This window comes from Pseudophryne corroboree, assembly GCF_028390025.1.
Source record: "Pseudophryne corroboree isolate aPseCor3 chromosome 3 unlocalized genomic scaffold, aPseCor3.hap2 SUPER_3_unloc_20, whole genome shotgun sequence".
NCBI classification, from domain to species: Eukaryota; Metazoa; Chordata; class Amphibia; order Anura; family Myobatrachidae; genus Pseudophryne; species Pseudophryne corroboree.
The window spans coordinates 157,599-172,843 of NW_026967509.1; the positions used below are offsets into that span (position 1 = coordinate 157,599).

At 43.0% G+C, this 15,245-nt stretch overlaps 2 pseudogenes; one reads left to right on the forward strand and one right to left on the reverse strand.

Annotated features, from left to right (window-relative positions):
- Positions 1-13,192: 13,192 nt before the first annotated feature.
- On the reverse strand, positions 13,193-13,310 carry LOC134983683 (5S ribosomal RNA; annotated as a pseudogene).
- Positions 13,311-13,930: 620 nt separating this feature from the next.
- Positions 13,931-14,048, forward strand: LOC134983681 (5S ribosomal RNA; annotated as a pseudogene).
- Positions 14,049-15,245: the final 1,197 nt, after the last annotated feature.

Sequence of the window (15,245 nt, forward strand, 5' to 3'; positions counted from 1 at the left end):
CCACAGAATATCAGTGCTGCCACCATACATTAGGTAGAGAAGATAAAGTGCAGATTTCTGAACAGTGCTTTTAGAAGGAACACAAGAAGTGTATAGATCACAATGATCAGAAGTCCGGGACAATGAGGTCAAGAAACCAATGCTGTGGTACTAATGACCTCAATACAGGTCACTTGGAGCAAGAGACTAGGGTAAGGGCAACAACAATTTTTTAAACACAACTTAAAAACCGGTTTGAAAAAAAATAATTATAAATTTAAAAAATGAGGATCGTCCAGTACAGAGGACTGTGTACTCAGCATGTCTAAGTACTGCCACTGGATGAATTGCTGGAATAGGAGGAGGGGGGAGGGCTATATGGGTCCTGGCAGAAAACAGCTCATCTTAGTGATGTGGGTAGGTGGGTGGGGCACATTTGAGAGACAACGCCTGGCAGGTGGTGTTATCTCACACGCCTCGACAAGAGATTCGTCATTTGCGCGTGAGGTAGCATCAAGAACCATATGCTTGTAGATCTTCTTTTGATCCTCCTTCATCAGTTGCATCTCCATCATGATGTTATTGCCAAAATTTTGCTCCAAGTCTCGGGACCAATGAAGAACATCCTTGGCGTGAGTAAAAAACTGTTGTGAGCTAGGCGGGGAAAAAGTGGGTTTCTGGACAACCTCCGCTGTGTTGGGGTCGTGGCTGTGGAGTTGGGTTATCCACTTCAGTTGCCTCGCTCATGGAAGGCTCCAGTTCCAGCTCCGGTGTAATATCCTGCAAAATAAAACAAAAATTAACTCCATGCAAAAATGTGTGGTTGCAATACAATACAAATGTGTGTGTACTTACCAGATCCAGACTCTCCAATGTCTACTCTTCCACAAGAGTGGGAGAATCCGGATCCAGATTACACTGTGACCTTATCCTTGGCTCTTGCTCCAAAATGAATCATGAGGTCATAGTACCACAGCGTTGGCTTGTAAACCTCATCCATCCCGGCTCTTGAACGTTGCAATTCCTTGTACTTATTCTGCTCCTACAAAAACACTTTGACATTGTTTGATCTTCTTTACCCAATTTAGGTATGCAGCGCTGTTCCTGGCTCTACTGTATCTGATCAGCTGGTCATACGCCCGATTCCTCTTTGTCCTGTTGGCATAGTCCACACTTATTACACACCACAGGCACTCGTTCTCGTGATACAATTCAATGAATCCAGACCAGAATTTGTGATTTTCCTCTGCTGACATATCTGTAAGAAAAATATTAAACATAATTTAATTACAAAGTACATGTGTAATGTACACACCTGTGTCACACAACCTGTATAGTAATGCACAAACAGCAACTTGAATTATGAGCACCCAGCTGACCCATATCCATCGCCGTTACACATTATTACACACGTAATGCCTATTATACATTATTACACACCATAATGCCCATTACACATTATGCCATACACCGTAAAGCCTGTTACACATTATTACACACCATAATGCCCATTACACATTATGCCATACACCGTAAAGCCCGTTACACATTATTAAACACTATCATGCCCATTACACATTATGCCATACACCTGTTTTGACGCAGCTAAGAAACCGGGGGGCATTGGGGAGAGTGCTTTCTGCAATTTTCACCAGTGGTTGCGGGGGTTCTTGGTTTTTAAGGCTTGCTGCACAGAATCGCGGCCCGCTGAGTATTCCAATTTGGTCAAATACCTGTTTTTGGTGCATGACATATACTTAAAATCCAAAGGTTCTGCTTGGCGGGATTACGACGAGAAATTCCGTCATAATCATGATGGTAACCCCATTCTGCCCGCGGGTTTTAAGGATGTCAAGGTGTGGTTGGAGGTCACACAGCAGTTTAAGCCCACTCCGGACGCCGTGGTCAAGAAGCCCGTGGCGGCCGGGGTTTTGGGCTCCTGCTCGGTGGGGAAAGGATAGTGTTTTGCCTACAACGAGGAAAATGCACCAGGGGAGTAAATTGACGTTTTCGACACTCGTGTAAGTTGTACGGGGTCACCCGGCCAAAGACTGCACCTCGGCGGCGAGCTGTAAGCCCTCCGCTCCAGCCGAGGCCGGGGGGAGTTGGCAAGTAAGGCCTTCTCCCCGATTCGAGTTCCCAAATTGCGGCGCTGGCTGAGTTTATACCCCGACAAGTCGGCAGCGTCGCTCCTTTTGAAGGGATTTCGGCATGGTTTTCGTCGGCCCATTTCGGATTCGGTGCACGTGGTGGCGCGCCAGAATTTGAGGTCGGCTCGCGAATTCCCACAGGAGGTCCGGCGGAAAGTGGATGCGGAGATCGGCTTGGGGCATATGTGTGGGCCCTACGCCTTTCCCCCTATGCCCTCCTTGTGCATCTCCCCCATTGGGGTGGTGCCCAAGAAGGCCCGGGCACGTTTCGCCTGATACAGCACTTGTCGCATCCTTTGGGCGTTTCGGTTAATGACTCCATTCCTCAGGCCGTGTGCAGGGTGCGTTATCAGTCTTTTGATGTTGCTCTGCGCTTGGTGCGGAACTGTGGTCCGGGGGGCCTGTTGGCGAAATTGGACGTGGAGTCGGATTTTCGGCTACTTCCCCTGCATCCAGATTCCCTGCGGTTTCTGGGTTTCAAACTGGGGGTCGAGTTTTATGTGGATCGGTGTCTCCCATGGGCTGTTCGGTCTCCTGCGCCTATTTTGAGAGATTTTGCACGTTTTTGCACTGGTGCGTCCAGGCCGCCTCCGGCCAACTCGGGGTGGCTCACTACCTGGACGATTTTCTCTTTATGCGCCCAGGGGGCAGTTCGATCTGTGGAGATATTCTGTCGGTGGCTAGGTCCTTGTTCAAAAGTTTGGGGGTTCCCGTCGCGCAGGACGAGTGTGAGGGCCCCTGTACTTGTCTTAGCTATTTAGGAATTTAAATAGACACGGTGGCGGGTTGATGTCGCCTCCCCGAGGATAAAGTGTGTAAGCTGTTGGGTTTAATTCACGATTGTTTAGGCAAGCGCAGGGTTCGGCTTAAGCAGGTACAGTCTTTACTGGGTTCGTTCAACTTTGCGTGCCAGATTATCCCCATGGGTAGGGTTTTCTGTCGCAAACTGGAACGGGCCACGGCGTGGGATGGTACGGCAGCATCACACCGTGTACCTTTCCCGCGAGATCAGGGATGATTTGCGGATTTGGGTTTCGTTCCTGGTGTCCTTCAACAGGGAGGTTTTGTGGCCTCCCCCTTGTTGTTCCAGCAGTTGGCTCCAGTTGTTCACGGATGCCTTGGACAGTCAGGGCTTCGGGGCATTTTTTGCCAGGATTTCTTGAGTTGTGGGCCAACTTGGGGGTGGTCCTCTCCTCAGGCTTTGCGGCTTCTACGGCATCTAGTGTTAGTTTTCTTGCGGCGCAATATTAATTTCAGGGCCCGTCATGTTCCCGGAATCGACAAAGGAATTGCGGATGCATTGTCTCGGTTCCAATTTGATAAGTTCCGGGCGTTGGTTCTGGGAGCGGCAGCGGAGGGTTTACCGTGCCCACCTTCTGTCTGGCAGATTGTCGAATCAGGTTAGCTGCTCTGGCCAGGTGTGCGTTGGCTCCTTCCACGCTCAGGGCGTATGATGCGGCCTGGCGTGATTGGTCGGCATTTCAAAGTAGGTACGATGTGGCAGGTGAGTCCACGGCTGGCGTTTTGATAGCCTTTGTTTGGGAACATTATCAAAAGGGTAGGTCAAAAGCGCCCATGTCTTCTGCCCTTGCGAGCATTTCCTTTCACTCTCAGCTCCACGGGATGATGGACCCCACTGGGTCTTTTGTCATTTCCAGAGCACTTAAAGAATAGGCTAGGATGCGACCAGCGCCCGCGGACTTCCGTAGACCCGTGACGTTGCAGCTTCTAACGGTGTTGCTGGGTGTGCTGCCTCGAATTGCGACCTCGGAGTTCGAGGTGGCCCTGTTTAGTTGTGCATATGCCCTAGCTTTCTTTGGGGCTTTCCGAGTGAGCGAGTTAGTGGCGTTCAGCAAGTCATCTCGGGTATGCTTTACGAGAATGTACGCCTGCAGGATGGCCTGTTGCTCTGTAGGATTGTGCGGTCCAAGACAGATCAAACAGGTCGGGGTCGCTGGGTGTCCTTGGAGGCTCAGGAGGAAGCGAGTGTTTGCCCGCTGCGGTTGGCGCAGGAGTATCTCCGGTTGAGGCCTTCGGAGGGCGACCAGTTGCTGGTGCACGCGCACGCTGGCCTGCTGATGAAGTTTCAATTTGCTGCTGTGTCTAAGAAATGTTTGGAGGCGTTGGGCTTGCGCGGGGCGCACTTCGGTACCCATTCCTTTCGGATTGGGGTGGCTACCCATGCAGCGGCTACGGGTTCATCCCCGGCGGCTATTCGGGAGCTGGGCCATTGAAAGTCCGCCTCCTATAAGTCTCATGTCCGTTTTGATAAGATGTAGGTGCGCCTGTTGCACTAACCCAAAAACGTGTTTACTCGTTGGTTTTTGAACGCTTACCGTTCAGGAATCGAGGGTGTGAAGTGAATTTTTAAATTTTCCTCCGAGGGGGCCTAATTTCAATTGGCTGTTCTCTTAAGGTCCACGGGAGGTTTTTTGAGTTTTCTCCTTCACTTGGGTTATTTCTGTTTATTGCATTATATATGTTTTGTTTTGTGTTCACATTTCTGATGTTAGGGTGTTTTTCTTTTCAGTTGATTTTGGGGCGGCGAGGCATCTCATGGCACTTAGGGCAGCTGATGTTTTTGGGTCCAGGGAGTTGCGTTGGTTAGGTGTCAGGGGCATGCTGTGGGGTGATTTGTTGCGGCTCCTTTTTCACCGTGAGCGCCGCTGGGGTCGCCCCAGTTGTATTATCCTGCAAATAGGTGGGAATGATTTGGGCCGAGTTAAGGGCATAGATTTAATTTTGTCCATTAAGGCGGATTTGGTGGCAATTCGTTGTCACTGGCCGGGAGTCCGTATTGTGTGGTCGGAGATAGTTCCGCGTTTTCATTGGCGTGGTGCGGTGCGTTTCTCGGCTCTGGAGAAGGCTCGCAAGAAGGTGAACTCGGCAGTGTCTCTGTTTGTTAGGGCCATAGGTGGAGTAGCTATCAGGCATCCTTTACTTGTGCTGCGTAATCGGCAGTTCTACAAGGAGGATGGGGTGCATCTTTCTCCGTAGTGCAGGTTTTCATGGAGGATGTTTTTGGTCCTTTTCATTAGGGCTCTTTAGTTTGTTCTTAGTTTGTTATTATTTGCTGGTTCGGATGGCGGTGGCGGTTTTGTAAACCTTTGGTGGCAGGAAGTCGCTACCAACCAGCGGTCAAACAGGCATAAGTGATCGTCTTAGATTAGCTGAAGGCTGCATAAGCCTGAGGCCATATAAGAGCCGAACTTTTGGTGATTGGTTGTTTGATGACTAAGCAGTTGCTAGGCAGATCATATTTCCGGTGGTTTTTCCTATAGGATTAGAGGGTTGTCCATCAAGCTTTAAAGGGTTGGCCGTATGTTAGTATATAGGGCAGGATCATGTGCCTCAGACTTCCTCTTGCCACTTATTGTATGCACTCCCGCCCTCCCTGATTACATTTACTTTGTTTTGTTCCTTCAGTTGGCTATTGAAAGCCAGATTGGCGGGAAGTCACTACCAACCAGCGGTCAAACAGGCATAAGTGGTCATTGTGGAGCACCCTCTTTAGAAGGACGGCAGGTGTGTGCTTCTCTTGCAGTTGGACATTTAGACGTTCCCATGCGGGAACCGAACATTTGCCAGAGAAAAGAGTGGTGAGGCCAGCACAATGCGGGTTATGCAGGAAGGAGGCAAGGTTTGGGTACTCCCCTCCATGGTTTGTTGGTTTTCATCTAGGTGACTGGAGCTGGTGTCTGGTAGCGACTTTCCTTTGCCATCCTCCAATTTAAATTTAACTCTACAATCTAAATTAATTCCAATTCAATTACAATTATAGTTTAAAGAGTTGGTCAGCAATCAATAAATATCGTCTGACCTTTAACTCCAGCTACCGTGTCCGTGTCTTTATTTCAGTGTGCGTGTTGTTTTATTTTAGTGATAAGCTAGCTTAAGAAAGGTTTATGTAATCACAATAAAGTTATGGGCGCCTTACTACACATCTTTAATGCCCGTTACACATTATTCTACAATCCTTAGTGCACATTACACATTATTATATGTCCGTAATGCCCATTACACATTATTACACACCGTAATGCCTATTACACATTATTACACATCCTTAATGCCTTTTACACATTATTATACATCTGTAATGCACATTACACATTATTACACACCATATTGCCAATTACACATTACACACCGTAATGTTCATTACACATTATTATAAAGCCGTAATGCCCATAAGACATTATTATATACACCGTAATGCCCAATACACATTACACACCGTAATGTCCAGTACTTATTATTACACACACCATAATGCCCATTACACTTAATTATACATTCATAATGCCCATTACACATTATTACACACCAAAATGCCCTTTACACTTAATTATACATCCGTAATGCCTATTACACATTATTACCGATCTGAAATGCCCATTACACATTATTCTACATCTGTAATGCCTATTTTACTCAGTAATGCCCATTACACATTATGCTACACACCGTAATGCCCATTACACATTATTATACACCATAATGCCTATTACATAATATACCACACACCGCAATGCTCTTTACACATTATTACACACTGTAATGTCCATTACACATTATGATACAAACTGTAATGCCCGTTAAACATTACTACACATCCATAATGTCCATTACACATTGCACACCATAATTCCCAGTACATATTATTACACACACCGTAATGCCCATTACACATTATGCTACAAAACTGTAATGCCCATTACACATTATTATACATCCGTAATGTACATTACACATTATTACACACCAAAATGCCCATTACACATAATAATACATCCATAATGCCCATTGCACATTATTACACACCATAATGCCCATTATACTCAATAATGCCCATTACACATTATGCTACACACCGTAATGCCTATTACACATTATTAAACATCCGTAATGTCCATTACACATTATTACACACCGTAATGCCATTACACATTATTACACACTGAAATGCACATTGCACATTATGCTATACACTGTAATGCCCATTACACATTATTATACATCTGTAATGCCCATTACACATTGTTACACACTGTAGTGCGCATTACACACTGTAATGCCCATTACACATTACTGGACACTAAAATGCACATTACACATTATACTGCACACCGTAATGCCCATTGCACATTATTATACATATGTAATGCCCATTACACATTGTTACACACTGTAATGCTCATTACACACCGTAATGCCCATTGCACATTATACCAAACAGCGTAATGCCCATTACACATTATGCCACACACCGTCGTGTCCATTATACATTATTATACATCCGTACTGCACATTACACATTATTACACACTGTCATGTCCATTACACATTATCACACACCGTATTGCCCATTACACATTATCCATCCGTAATGCCCATTACACATTATTATAAACTGTAATGCCCTTTACACATTATTATACATCCGTAATGCACATAACACATTATTACAAACCGTAATGCCCATTACACATATTTATACATCCATAATGCTCATTACACACCGTAATGCCCATTACACATTATGCTACAAAACCGTAATGCCCATTATACATTATTATACATCCGTAATGCACATTACACTTTATTACACATCATAGTGCCCTTTACACATAATTATACATCCGTAATACCCATTACACATTATTACACATACGTAATGCCCATTAGACATTATTTTACATCCGGAATGCCCATTAAACATTATGCCACAAACCACAATGCCCATTACATATTATTATACGTCTGTAATGCACATGACATATTAATACACACCATAATGCCCTTTACACATAATTATAAATCCGTAATGCCCATTACACATTATTACATACCGTAATGCCCATTACACATTATTTTACATCCATAATGCCCATGATAAAGCTAATTATTTATCTTGAACCTAAGCTATATACTTACAACATACGCAATAGATGCACGAGGTGCCATAATGGTACGCACTTAGCGTAGCAGACGCTAGGCCGTGGTCGAGATGCACGAGCGGCACATTCGCTCACAGCTTACGCTTGGTATCGAGCACGCTATAGGCGGCCCGAGTACCGTAATGCTACGCTATGAGCGTAGCGGACGCTGTACTGCAAGAGCGGGATACGAGCGGCGCTGACGCTCACTGATCTACACACAGACAACCTTGTAACAACACACTGTAAGGGTATGCTTATACTGTAGACCTTAGTACTGTAATACTACCACAATGAAACGCTGATTAACCCAGATAATATGAAAGCTGTTTGAGCGATTGAGACGCTCAGAAACCCTTTATACTAACTAGTGAAACACACACTCCTTGCTAAGGTTCCAACACCTTTACTGACGATATTTAGTACATAAGAAAAGGGAAAAACAAAAACAGTTCATACACTACAGACCTGACATTAATACCTAAACACAATAACTAAGCAGAAATACAAACATTAGCAAACGATTGCAAATACAAATAAACAGAAAGAGGATAAATGGCAAACACTTATAATATAAGTTAGCTACAAAAGAACAATTGCATACATACAGAGTAACGAAATGGCCACAGAGAAAAACTTACACACGTGGGAATGAATCGCAGGCGCAATCTGGAAACCAGCTCCAAGTTAATCAATGATGAAAACCTTTGTTGAGAGAAGTGAGTGAGCTGGCCCAGGCTGGCTGCCTTATATTTACAGCCTACATTCACAATACAATGGTCCTTACAATCTCATTGTTCATTGGACACAGGAATGTCTCTTTGCACTATAACAAAAGGTCATAGGTGGGTTCGTACGGGTGGGATGTGTCTCTCTCCAACTGCTCAGGTGGGAGGCATCCTCTGGATCCCCCCTGCATGTGTAATGAACTGCAAATACTGTAAATGTCCATAAACTACTTTTACATATAACTATACGCTGGAGCGACCGATCTCTTCCTAACCAACACCGGAATGTTTCTAATAAAATACTCTTCAGTTAGGTACCAGACACCGCTGTTCAACCTTTGTCAGACCCTTTGTATCATGTAAAGAGGAATTCCCAAGTCCCTGAAACCGTTTAAACTAAACAAACTTACTGACATTGTTAAGGGGAATATTATCTATAAAACACGCTATGTGGGTTAATTGTACTATAAACGAGTCGCCCGCTACAAGCCCATAAACTCTACCGTACATACGCATGTCATGCGCATAATTGCCGGAGCGAGTGTACGCAATTTGCGGACATGTGCACGCACGGCAGACTGCATGCACGAGCAGTGGGCGGGCGCATTGGGGTTAGTATATGACAATGTGAATAACGATATTTTTCGACTTTGACACCCATTACACATTATTACACACTGTAATGCCCATAACACATTATTCTACACACTGTAATTCCCATTACACATTATTATACATCCGTAATGCACATTACACATTATTACACACCATAATGCCCATTACACATAATTATACATCCGTCATGCCCATTACACATTATTACACATCCGTAATGCACATTACACATTATTACACACCGTAATGCCCTTTACAGATTATTATAAATACGTAATGCACCTTACACATTATTACACACTGTAACGCCCTTTTCACATTATTATAAATACATAATGCCCCTTAGACATTATTACACAACGTAACGCCCTTTACACATTATTATAAATACATAATGCCCCTTACACATTATTACACACCGTAATGCCTGATATAGATAAGTGAATACAAAATGGAAGCTGGATGTCAGTTTGTCTATTGTTCATAAAATAAACTGTTGCTTTAAAAGTGATTTTTTTTTATATGTTTGCAGAAACTGACGTTAGTGAAAACAAGAAGTACGGCAGCTGCGCAGTGTGTCATGAGACTGTGGTTAGCTAGTGTTCTGCAGAGTAGGCAATTGTATTTTGCAGAATAAAGATAATTAAAAGTAGGTGAAAGGTAAAATGTATTTTGATATTAAACAGTCATAATTACAAGATGTTGAGCTAATTAATTGGAGATCCTCCCTAAGGGGAGTTTTTAAATTAATAATATACTCTGATAAATGAATTGTGATTGGTCTATGTAAATTATTGGCCTGTTAATTGGATTGGATCATGTAACGCTGTAATTAGAAGTATATAAGATGAAATTATTGTGTCAATGGGCAGTTCATGATATTCTTTTATCATGAGCCCTGTGAATTTTCCAGTGCAATAAATCTACCAAAGAGACTTCAATTATTTTGAACAGCAAAATAATTTTGGAGGCCACCACCGAGATCAATCCAACATTGAAACATGAAGAAGGAAGGTGTACTGGTGCTGGGGTACCTAGATCAACCGTGGCCACGGGTAAGAGCTGTTATCTTACTTCTGCTCCATGTGTCCCTGCCTCAGCCTGCTGCCTTTGTGTGTTATTGTTGGTTTGTAACTCTTTGAAGTCTTTTTGGAGATTGTGAGTATGGAACCAAATTGAATTTAACTGCATTTTATTAAATGGCAGTGTAAAAATAAAGCAGCCAGTATTTACCCTGCACAGAACAATATAACCCACCCAAATCTAACTCTCTCTGCACATGTTACATCTACCTCCCCTGCACTGTACATGGTTTTGCCCATCTGCTAACAAATTTGCTGCTACAATCAACTCTGAATTACCCACTAAGTACATCAGCAGGTGAAAACATTACTGGTTAGCCTTAGTGATGAACGGTTTCAGTTCCTTGGAATCTGAACCCCCCGAACTTCACCAATTTTACACGGTTCCGAGGCAGACTCGGATCCTCCCGCCTTGCTCGGTTAACCCGAGCGAGCCCAAACATCATCATCCCGCTGTCAGATTCTCGCAAATTCGTATTCTATCTAAGGAGCCACGCGTCGCCGCCATTTTCACTCGTGCATTGGAGATGATAGGGAGAGGACGTGGCTGCATTCTCTCAGTTTCTGTGCTCAGTGTGCTGCAAATATCTGTGCTCAGTGTGCTGCAAATATCTGTGCTCAGTGTGCTGCAAATATCTGTGCTCAGTGTTCTGGAAATATCTGTGCTCAGTGTGCTGCAAATATCTGTGCTCATTGTGCTTAAAATATCTACGTTCTCTGTCTGAAAAACGCTCCATATCTGTGCTGCATTGTAGTATATAGTAGGAGGACAGTGCAGAATTTTGCTGCCCAGTGACCACCAGTATTATATAGCAGTACAGTACAGTAGTCCACTGCTTACCTACCTCTGTGTCGTCAACTATACGATCCATCCATACCTGTGGTGCATTTTAGTTGTGCGCAGTATATATAGTAGGAGGACAGTGCAGAATTTTGCTGACCACCAGTATATAATATATAGCAGTATGGTGCAGTAGGCCACTGCTCTACCTACCTCTGTGTCGTCAAGTATACTATCCATCCATACCTGTGGTGCATTTTAGTTGTGCGCAGTATATATAGTAGGAAGACAGTGCAGAGTTTTGCTGACCACCAGTATATAATAAACAGCAGTACGGTACAGTAGGCCACTGCTCTACCTACCTCTGTGTCGTCAAGTATACTATCCATCCATACCTGTGGTGCTTTTTAGTTGTGCACAGTATATATAGTAGGAGGACAGTGCAGAATTTTGCTGACCACCAGTATATAATATATAGCAGTACGGTACAGTAGGCCACTGCTCTACCTACCTCTGTGTCGTCAAGTATACTATCCATCCATATCTGTGGTGCATTATAGTTGTGCACAGTATATATAGTAGGAGGACAGTGCAGAATTTTGCTGACCACCTGTATATAATATATAGCAGTACAATACAGTAGGCCACTGCTCTACCTACCTCTGTGTCGTCAAGTATACTATCCATCCATACCTGTGGTGCATTTTAGTTGTGTGCAGTATATATAGTAGGACAGTGCAGAATTTTGCTGACCACCAGTATATAATATATAGCAGTACGGTACAGAAGGCCACTGCTCTACCTACCTCTGTGTTGTCAAGTATTCTATCCATCCATACCTGTGGTGCATTTTAGTTGTGCGCAGTATATATAGTAGGAGGACAGTGCAGAATTTTCCTGACCACCAGTATATAATATATAGCAGTACGGTACAGTAGGCCACTGCTCTACCTACCTCTGTGTCATCAAGTATACTATCCATCCATACCTGTGGTGCATTTTAGTTGTGCGCAGTATATATAGTAGGAAGACAGTGCAGAATTTTGCTGACCACCAGTATATAATATATAGCAGTACGGTACAGTAGGCCACTGCTCTACCTACCTGTGTCCTCAATTATACTATCCATCCATACCTGTGGTGCTTTTTAGTTGTGAGCAGTATATATAGTAGGAGGATAGTGCAGAATTTTGCTGACCACCAGTATATAATATATAGCAGTACGGTACAGTAGTCCACTGCTCTACCTACTCTGTGTCGTCAAGTATACTATCTATCCATACCTGTGGTGCATTTTAGTTGTGCGCAGTATATATAGTAGGAAGACAGTGCAGAATTTTGCTGACCACCAGTATATAATATACAGCAGTACGGTACAGTAGGCCACTGCTCTACCTACCTCTGTGTCGTCAAGTATACTATCCATCCATACCTGTGGTGCTTTTTAGTTGTAATACAATAAAAAGGAGAGGAAAGACAAAAAACCCTTGTTTGGGAGCACTCATTAGTAACGATCGAAATGTGTGTAGTGAAAGGAAATTAAATAAAACTTAACCTTTATTTCTTGAAAATAAAAAGATATATATACCTAAAGTAATATCTATAATAGAAGAGCTTGTTGACTAATGAAAAAACTTGGTGACCTTTTTAACATATGAGGTACAAGATGGTTGAAGAGGGTGAAAATATCGAAGGACAATGATGTGTTAAATATCTATATATATATATATATGTGATATATGTGTGGATGCCATGTGGCACCAAACGGCATTAAAGGCATCCCAATGGAACATCACTGAGTATGCCCAAAATATAGGTATAACTGGTAGCGTAGTTGTAATGTGAAACTCGAGATTGGAGTACCAAAATGGTGAGAGAAAGAATGTTGGAATAAGTTGAAGGTTTCATTTGGGAAAGAGGCCCACTGCACCTGGTATTCTCAGGAGGTTTCCCTTCCGGATACTGACCAGGCCATGCCTGCTTAGCTTCCGAGATCGGACAGGATCGGGCGTATTCAGGGTAGTATGGCCGTGGGACGTTTGTTGGAATGAAAGTAAATGAAATGAAAAGAAAGGTCACTGCTGCTATCTGTACCGTACATAAATCAGAGGAAAATTGATTCAATAGGTTTTTCCAGAAGCAAAAGTGTGGAGAATGGGTATTTTTCTTGAAAAAGGGCCCACTGCACCTGGTATTCTCAGGAGGTTCCCCTTCCTGATACTAAACAGGCCATGCCTGCTTAGCTTCCGAGATCGGACAAGATCGGGCGTGTTCAGGGTACTAACAACCAATTTGACCCAGCTCCAACATGCTCAACACATAAAGTTTTTCTCTTCCATATCAAATCCCAGCTAGCACCCATCTGCAATATCCATTTTCACCATTTCTCAATACCTCACACAATCACCAATACACACCCTTTCTCACCCCTTTTTCCACCAGCAGACACACTTACACACATATCTTCACAATCTTTCCCACACACAAATTGTTTTTCTCCTTTCAATCTCTTTTCATTCCCTTGTGCCTCTTTCTCAACATCTCTCTGCCACAAACACACACTCCTATCTGGAAATACCATTTCAGATCAATTTCTTTCATTATATGTGAAGTACAGAAAGCAGAGTGTGGTTTTCCCATTACCCTCCCAACATTGGCCCACGGCCATACTACCCTGAACACGCCCGATCTTGTCCGATCTCGGAAGCTAAGCAGGCATGGCCTGTTTAGTATCAGGAAGGGAAACCTCCTGAGAATACCAGGTGCAGTGGGCCTCTTTCCCAAATGAAACCTTCGACTTATTCCAACATTCTTTCTCTTATCTTTTTGGTACTCTAATCTCGAGTTTCACATTACAACTACGCTACCAGTTATACCTATATTTTGGGCATGCTCAGTGATGTTCCTTTGGGATGCCTTTAATGCCGTTTGGTGCCACATGGCATCCACACATATATCACATATATATATATAGATATTTAACACATCATTGTCCTTCGATATTTTCACCCTCTTCAACCATCTTGTACCTCATATGTTAAAAAGGTCACCAAGTTTTTTCATTAGTCAACAAGCTCTTCTATTATAGATATTACTTTAGGTATATATATCTTTTTATTTTCAAGAAATAAAGGTTAAGTTTTATTTTTTTTTTTTTTTTTTTTTCTTTAATCTGTTTTTATTAAAGCTGTAGATATAACAGTAGTACAACATTTTCAAACAATTGAATCCAAAATAAACAAAAGAAAACATATCTGGTCGTACCGTCTTATTAACTTTGTTTTAAACATAATAGCACAGATAGAAAAGTTGACTGTTCTTCCATCAAAATATATATAAAGGAATACAGACATTATAAAGCATTAATTATGAGAAATGTAGGAAAGGAAAAAGAGAGTAGAAACAGAAAGAAAGTGAGAAATATGAAAAGGAAGAGAATATAAAAGAAGTCAGTTGAGATGAAGTTTTTTGTCTAGAGATTTATACGGGGATGATTAAGTTACCATATAGGACCTGTATATCGGAGACTCCATGAAATCAAACCACGGAAACCAGGTAGCGGTAAAGTCAGTGGTTCTTCCCATCGAGAAGGATATAAGGTCTTCCATGTCTAAAAAGTATGTAATCTTGTTAAACCATTGTTTGATCGAGGGTGGGGAGGTGGATCTCCAAAGAGTCGGTATCACGGCCCTTGCAGCGTTGCTAAGGTGTCTCAGAAGTGAGCATTTATAAGAATGTGCACTTGCTGAAGTAAGATTAAAGAGCCAAAACTCAGGCCCCTCGGGTAACACATCTCCCACTATCAGCTCGGAGCATCTAAAAACATCCTTCCAGAAAGGAATTATAAGAGGGCAGTCCCACCAGATGTGTAAAAAGCTCCCTGGTGCCCCCTTACACCTCCAGCAGAGATTCGAAAGGGTAGGAAACATTTTATTAAGGACACAGGGAATCCTGTACCATCTATATATAAG